This window comes from Cynara cardunculus, unplaced genomic scaffold (genome assembly GCF_001531365.2).
Source record: "Cynara cardunculus var. scolymus isolate 2C unplaced genomic scaffold, CcrdV1 Un_Scaffold_2106, whole genome shotgun sequence".
NCBI lineage: Eukaryota > Viridiplantae > Streptophyta > Magnoliopsida > Asterales > Asteraceae > Cynara > Cynara cardunculus.
Genome location: NW_020200977.1, coordinates 57,141 through 64,400, shown reverse-complemented (window position 1 = coordinate 64,400; position 7,260 = coordinate 57,141). Strand labels below are relative to the sequence as shown.

General features: G+C 34.5%; 1 pseudogene; it reads right to left on the bottom strand.

Moving 5' to 3' along the window:
• Nucleotides 1-5,676: 5,676 nt before the first annotated feature.
• LOC112502871 overlaps nucleotides 5,677-7,260 on the bottom strand; it is a 7,149-nt pseudogene continuing 5,565 nt past the window's right edge.

Here is a 7,260-nt window from a genome sequence, read left to right as displayed (position 1 = left end):
CTCTCCTTGATATGCCACCCTTATAACAAATGGACACCTCTCCTTGATATGCCACCCTTATAACAAATGGACACCTCTCCTTGATATGCCACCCTTATCACTTCATCAAAACATTTGTAAAATAATTCCGAATAGACCACAGTCATTGGAATTATTACCAGTTTGAAAACATTTAAATCAAAACTTCATTTTTATGATAAAAATAATAATTTCTTTTAAAACACAAGAAATCTTCATAAATCCAGTCAACTAGTCCGGTCAACAAATCCAGTCAACAATCATCCGGTTATCAAATCCGGTCAACAATCATCCGGTTTAACACTTGGACCAAAGTCCACTTTGTCCGGATATCAAGTCCGGTCAACACATCACACACTTGTTGAACGGTTTAACACTTAGAACAATCTCATATTGAACGGATATCGAATCCGGACAATAGTCCGTTCAAAACGTATCCGGTTTAAAAAAATAAACCGCTCAACACTCAACCGGTTTACCAACTCCGGACAACAAACCGCTCATGGTTTGTCCGGTTTAAAACTAGTCCGGTCACTAAGCCGCTCAAGGCTTGTCCGGTTTAAAACAATCCAGACACTAAGTCGTTCAAGGCTTGTCCGGTTTAAAACAATCCGGACACTAAGCCGTTCAAGGCTTGTCCAGTTTAAAACAATCCGGACACTAAGTCGTTCAAGGCTTGTCCGGTTTAAAACAATCCGGACACTAAGCCGTTCAAGGCTTGTCCGGTTTAAACTCTTAACCGGTCACTCTTTGTCCGGACAACTACTTAGACAATAATTTCATGGTATCTTTCCAATATGAACAATACCAAACATACAAATAAAACCAGTAGAATCTGTGTATAAAAAGGTTAGAAACCACTCACTTTATAAAGCTTTTGAATCCAAAATGCTAGAAATCAACTCTTTTGAAACTTAACACTTGCAAATCAGCTTGAATTCTCTTCCTTATAGCAAACCGGACAACTCTTCCCTATAAACCTCTCAACTTACTCAAAATAGCAGGAAAAATTGAATGAAGGGATGAAGCCCCTTTTATACTTTCCCAAAATGGAAAGTCGGCTAATTCACATAGCCACGTGTATGCATCTCAATCTCATATATACACCTATGCATATAACCACATACWTGCATACATACACCATGCATGCACACACATAAACACATATGCATACATACCTTTTCCATGCATACATCCATGCACATATTTTGCAAATATATATATATATATATATCCAATTAATTGCACAAATCCACATACCAGCATGTATCAAATTATCATGCTATCATGAAATTATTTAATCAAATAATCACATATAAATTACCTTGAGTAATAACCAGGATCTGGTTATCACAGGTTAGCTCCATCTGAATTAAAGGAATTGGTTGCACAGTTGAAAGATTTAATGGACAAGGGATTTATTAGACCTAGCACTTCACCTTGGGATGCTCCAGTCCTATTAATAAAAAAGAAAGATGGGTCTATGCGAATGTGTATAGATTATCGTGAACTGAATAAATTGACAATCAAAAATAAATACCCTTTACCAAGGATTGATGATTTGTTCGATCAATTGGTGGGAGTAAGTTATTTCTCTAAGATTGATTTAAGGTCAGGTTATCATCAGCTCAAAGTCAGGGAGCCACAATAGCATTCAGAACTTGGTACGGGCATCATGAATTCTTTGTTATGCCATTCGGCTTAACTAATGCACCCGCAGCCTTTATGGATCTGATGAATAAGGTATGTAAGGAATATCTTGATAAATTCCTTATTGTATTTATCGATGATATTCTTATATACTCTAAGACCAAAGAGGAACACTCATAACATCTTCGTCTGATTCTGGAATTACTGAAAAGAGAAAAGTTGTACGCAAAGTTATCCAAGTGTGAGTTCTGGTTGAGAGAAGTCCAATTCCTGGGTCATGTCATCTCGGAAGCAGGGGTGAAAGTAGATCTAGTTAAAATAGAAGCAGTTACAAAGTGGGAAGCTCCAAAAACTCCTTCCGAAGTCCGAAGCTTTTTGGGATTGGTTGGTTATTACTGTAAGTTCATTCAGGATTTTTCTAAGATTGTTGTGCCATTGACTAAATTTACTCGAAAGAACATTAAATTCCAGTGGGAAGGAGAACAACAGAAAGCTTTTCAATTATTAAAAGATCATTTTTGCAGTGCACCAGTATTAACTCTACCAGATGGATCTGAAGACTTTGTGGTTTACAGTGATGCTTCAAAGTTAGGGTTAGGATGTGTTCTGATGCAGAGAGGAAAAGTGATTTCTTATGCATCAAGACAGTTGAAAGATCATGAGAAACAGTATCCAACCCATGACATGGAATTAGCTGTAGTGGTGTTTGCTCTAAAAATTTCGAGACACTATCTTCTGGGAACAAAGTGTCAGATTTATATTGATCATAAAAGTTTACAACATTTGTTCAGCCAGAAAGAATTAAATATGCGACAATGTCGGTGGATTGAACTAGTAAATGACTATGATTGTGAAATCCTATACCACCCGGGAAAAGCAAATGTGGTAGCTGATGCCTTGAGCAGAAAAGAAAAGAGTGGAACCATTAAAGCTGTGGCAATGAGAATGAACTTGATCCCTGATATTCGTAAAGAAATTCAGAAATGTCAACAAGAAGCTATGAAAGAAGAATTTGTTAAGGCATAAAGGTTAGGTATGATGATTTCAACCTTGGAACAGAATGACGGAGGACTAATGTGTTTTCAAGGGCGAATTTGGGTACCATGTTTTGGAGATATTCGAAACACTATACTAAATGAAGGCCATAAGTCCCGATGCTCTATTCATCCAGGCACCAATAAAATGTATAGAGATTTGAAATCTTTTTATTGGTGGCCCGGATTGAAGAAAGATATAGCTAGATATGTAGAACAGTGTTTGACATGTTTACAGGTTAAGTTTGAACATCAGTAGCCATATGGAAGTCTTCAATCTTTAGAGATACCTGTATGAAAATGGGATCATATTACTATGGATTTCGTCATGAAATTGCCTCGAACTCCAAAGGGGTATGACACAATCTGGGTAATTGTGGATCGGTTGTCTAAATCTGTGCATTTTTTGCCAATAAGAGAGAAGTACTCTATAGAAAAGTTAGCACAGATTTACATCAAAGAAATTGTTACCCGACATGGTGTTCCATTATCTATTATYTMTGATAGAGATAGTCGGTTTACTTCAAAGTTCTGGGAAGGGTTGCAGAAAGCTTTGGGATCTGAAATTCGACTAAGTACAGCTTATCATCCGCAGACTGACGGGCAGAGTAAAAGAACTATCCAGACTCTCGAAGACATATTGAGAAGTTGTATTATTGACTTTAGGGGATCGTGAGAAGATCACTTGCCATTGATAGAGTTTGCATATAACAATAGTTACCATTCCAGCATCCAAGCGGCACCGTATGAAGTGTTGTATGGACGTAAATGCCAAATGTCGTTGTGTTGGAATGAGGTAGGTGAAAGACAGCTGACGGGTCCTTAGATTGTCCAAGAAACTTCTGAAAAGATTGAATAGATTCGCGAAAGAATCAAAATAGCACAAGATCGCCAGAAAAGTTATGCTGATAATTATCGAAAGCCGATTGAATTTGGTGTAGGTGATTTTGTGATGTTAAAAGTTTCACCATAGAAGGGTGTCGTCAGATTTGGAAAGAAGGGTAAACTCAGTCCGAGGTATGTGGGGCCGTTCAGAATATGTAAGCGAATTGGGCCAGTAGCATATTAGTTAGAGCTGCCAGAAGAACTGAGTCTGATTCACAACACTTTCCATGTATCAAATCTGCGGAAATATTTAGCTGATTCAAGTTTAGCTGTACCGTTGCCAGAGGTTAAATTAGACAGTAACCTGAATTTTGTGGACACACCAGAAGCTCTAATTGACCGAAAGATTAGGGTGTTGAGAAACAAAGAGATAAATCTGGTTAAGATTCAGTTGAAATTTCACAAAGGACCAGAAGCGACATGGGAATTGGAGTCAAAGATGAGATCAGAATACCCGTGGCTTTTTTATTAAAGGAATTCCGGGACAGAATTCTTTTGAGGGGTGGATAATGTGATAACTGAATTCTGGTTATCACCTAAGGTAATCAATATGTGTTTATTAATTGTTAAATATGTGACATCATGATAAATTACTATACTCGATCATGCTAATATGTGAAATTATATGCATAAAATGAAAAGCATATAGATTAAAATATGTGGGTATATGCTTAATTGGTTATACACATGATTATACATATATATATATATGTTTGATGGTATGCATGCATAATAGGAATTGGGTTTTACATGAGGTCAGGGCTGTAATAGCCGACCTTTCCTTTTAAAGAAGGGTATAAAAGGAGGGTGAGACCTCCATTCACTTCTCTTGCCATCTTTGGAGTAAGTTTGAGCGATTTACAGAGAAAGATTGACCGGATTTCTTATTTTGAATTGCAAGAAGATTGGTTTAAAAAAGGTGAGTAATTTAAATGTTCTACTTTCTTTGAAATGCATAATTATTGTATTAACTGCTCATCTGGTTTGTTCATATTTGTTTTATATAGGGAAAGGTTATTTTGTACAAACTTTTGGTGATTTTCACCCTGCAATAACATAAATAAGGTAAATCACTAGACCTTTCGGTCTAACCCTCGTTTTATAATTTTAAATATGTATTGCAGGAGGTACAGACGGTAAGGGGAAGGGGAAAATGTAATATTTTCCTATATGCATATCTACATGAAGATTTGTCTATGATGTATAGTTTTGATTAATGAACGATGATTAGTACAAGAAATGTATTTTGAATTTTTGGATCCTGTATTCTGTATGGTAAATTTCTTGTACTAAGGGACCGCTGTGGTGTATAAACATGTATTTCTTCCATATGAAGTATGTGTTACATGCAATGTGTGGTATGGGGTGTTACAATGGCTAAACCGCCCCCAACCATGCATCTCAACCATGCATGCACATTCCTCACCTTATGCATGCATATTTAAAATCATGCTTATTTACTTACATTATATCTCATTCATGCATCCACATTATGCATATAAATCACATACTCGCATGATCAAATGTAACAATTTATCAATCTTTCACGTATTCATATATCAGATAATCACATATTAATTACCTCGGGTGATAACCAGGATCCGATTATCACACTTTTTAAAAATATATAGTTTATATATATACAACAAATAGATCTCTCACGTATGTGGTGAGTTTGGCCCTAAAAGACCGGGTCACCGAATATCGTTGGGGCAAAGGAACTTTCAAAAATTCATGCTCTAGCCCTCTTCTTCGACCACCAGCAAAGGATTTCTAAATTTGTTCTTCGGTCTTATCTATCTTTTTTCATGCATCCGATCCTCAAAGTATCGGTTTTCACTCCAATGTCATTTCTATTCGCTGCTCCATTATTATCAATGGGTCGATCAAGTACAATATATGTTGTTCTCAAACTCTGATGGTTTTGGCCTACAAAGATGTAAACCAACACAATTATTTCAGTCATACATTATTTATAAATACTTTTATATAAGTTTTCAGAAAACCAAACCATAGTTGATGAATATTTTTGCTTCTAGACAATAATATAAAAGATTTCTCGTCCAAATCTTGGTTCTTAAAGTGCCTTCTAGATCCGGAAATGCAAAGTAGCAGATACACCATCAAGTCCCTTTGCTAGAACATGGTTCATAAATTCTCCCACTATCATGCTTCTATACTTTGTTGGATTCTCCTCTGAAAGCAACTCTTTGATAGGTTCAATGACCTTAGAGGATTGTGTTGGTGGTACCCTGAGGAACAATGCCACTGATATTCTTGGACCAATCTTGTTCGCTAACACTTTGTGTGACGCGCTCATAAACTTGTCATTCGTAAGTAGCTGAAAACCTCCATCAACCGCCTCATATTAATGCAAGAGCTTTGGTTGACGAGTTAAAAACTATGTCTTATGTTCAAACATATTTGGGGTATGTTTATCTACTGGAAATCGAGACTAATTCAATAAGCATCACCTAGTTTACCTACTGAGCACCTACAGGACCAGCATTCCTATTTCACTTATGGGGTCAATGATATAAGGTATTTAATCGATAATCACTTACTACAAAACACTAGGTAAACATCCATTTCTGATTCATGTTTACTCAAAATGAACCGCTTATATAGACCATAGAATTACACGCATAATTGTCTATAATTTTTCTAAAATAAAAAACCAAAAATTATAATCTCTAAAAATACTCAAACTCAACTCCTACAAATTCTCTATTTTTGGGATTTTTCAACATTGATTATATTATTGAAGTATTCTATAATTTTATCATACAATACATCTTTTAGAAAAATTTATATAGAACAATAATAATTCAATCTCATTGGCAGGAAAGAATAAAAAATCATTTATCTCTTCACAATTAATTTTAAAGAATTTTCTAAACTTGGAGTTTTCTCTTATTTTCTCTATTTTACAGAACAATACTAGCTAGAGAATTTGTTTGAGCAAAACAGAGAACAAATTCTTTTGTTTTATCTATTTTAGAGATTTTGTAGGAGAGGCTCTTAGCTGTTACCCAATTTATGTCTGGTATAAACAACCTTTAAGTTTAATTAAACATGTTTATTTGTAAAATTAAAATGTGTACTATGAAACTAGGTGTTGAGGTAGAGTGCAGGTCTCTATATATCTCATCTTTGAAACCTCACCTCTATCTATATTATATTATAAAGTATTTGACGTAAACTTTTAAAAATCATTTTTTATACATGAAGTACTGTTAATTAATGCATATTACTCAAAATTCAAGATTACAAGTAAATTGTACATAAATACAACTTATTAAAGCTCCATTTTCGAATTCCTGTAACTAATTATAGGTAAACATAATCAAATACAAGATAAGCATCTCATTTCAAATATAAAAACTCTAAAACGTAATTAGGATAATCATTGACTTCTAACAGAATATTTAATTATTATCTTTATAAACAATTATATTATTAAATCAAACATAAATTACTTCATTATTAAATACTAGAATTATACTCTCGCAATGCAACGAGATACATCTTGATTTTAATATTTCTTTTTATTCATTATCTCAGTCGTTGTTATAATATGGAGGTCTTATGTGATTTTGAAAAAACGATGATGTTTTTATTTTTGAATAAAATATAAATTTGAAGATATCATAAAAATTTGACAAAAATATAT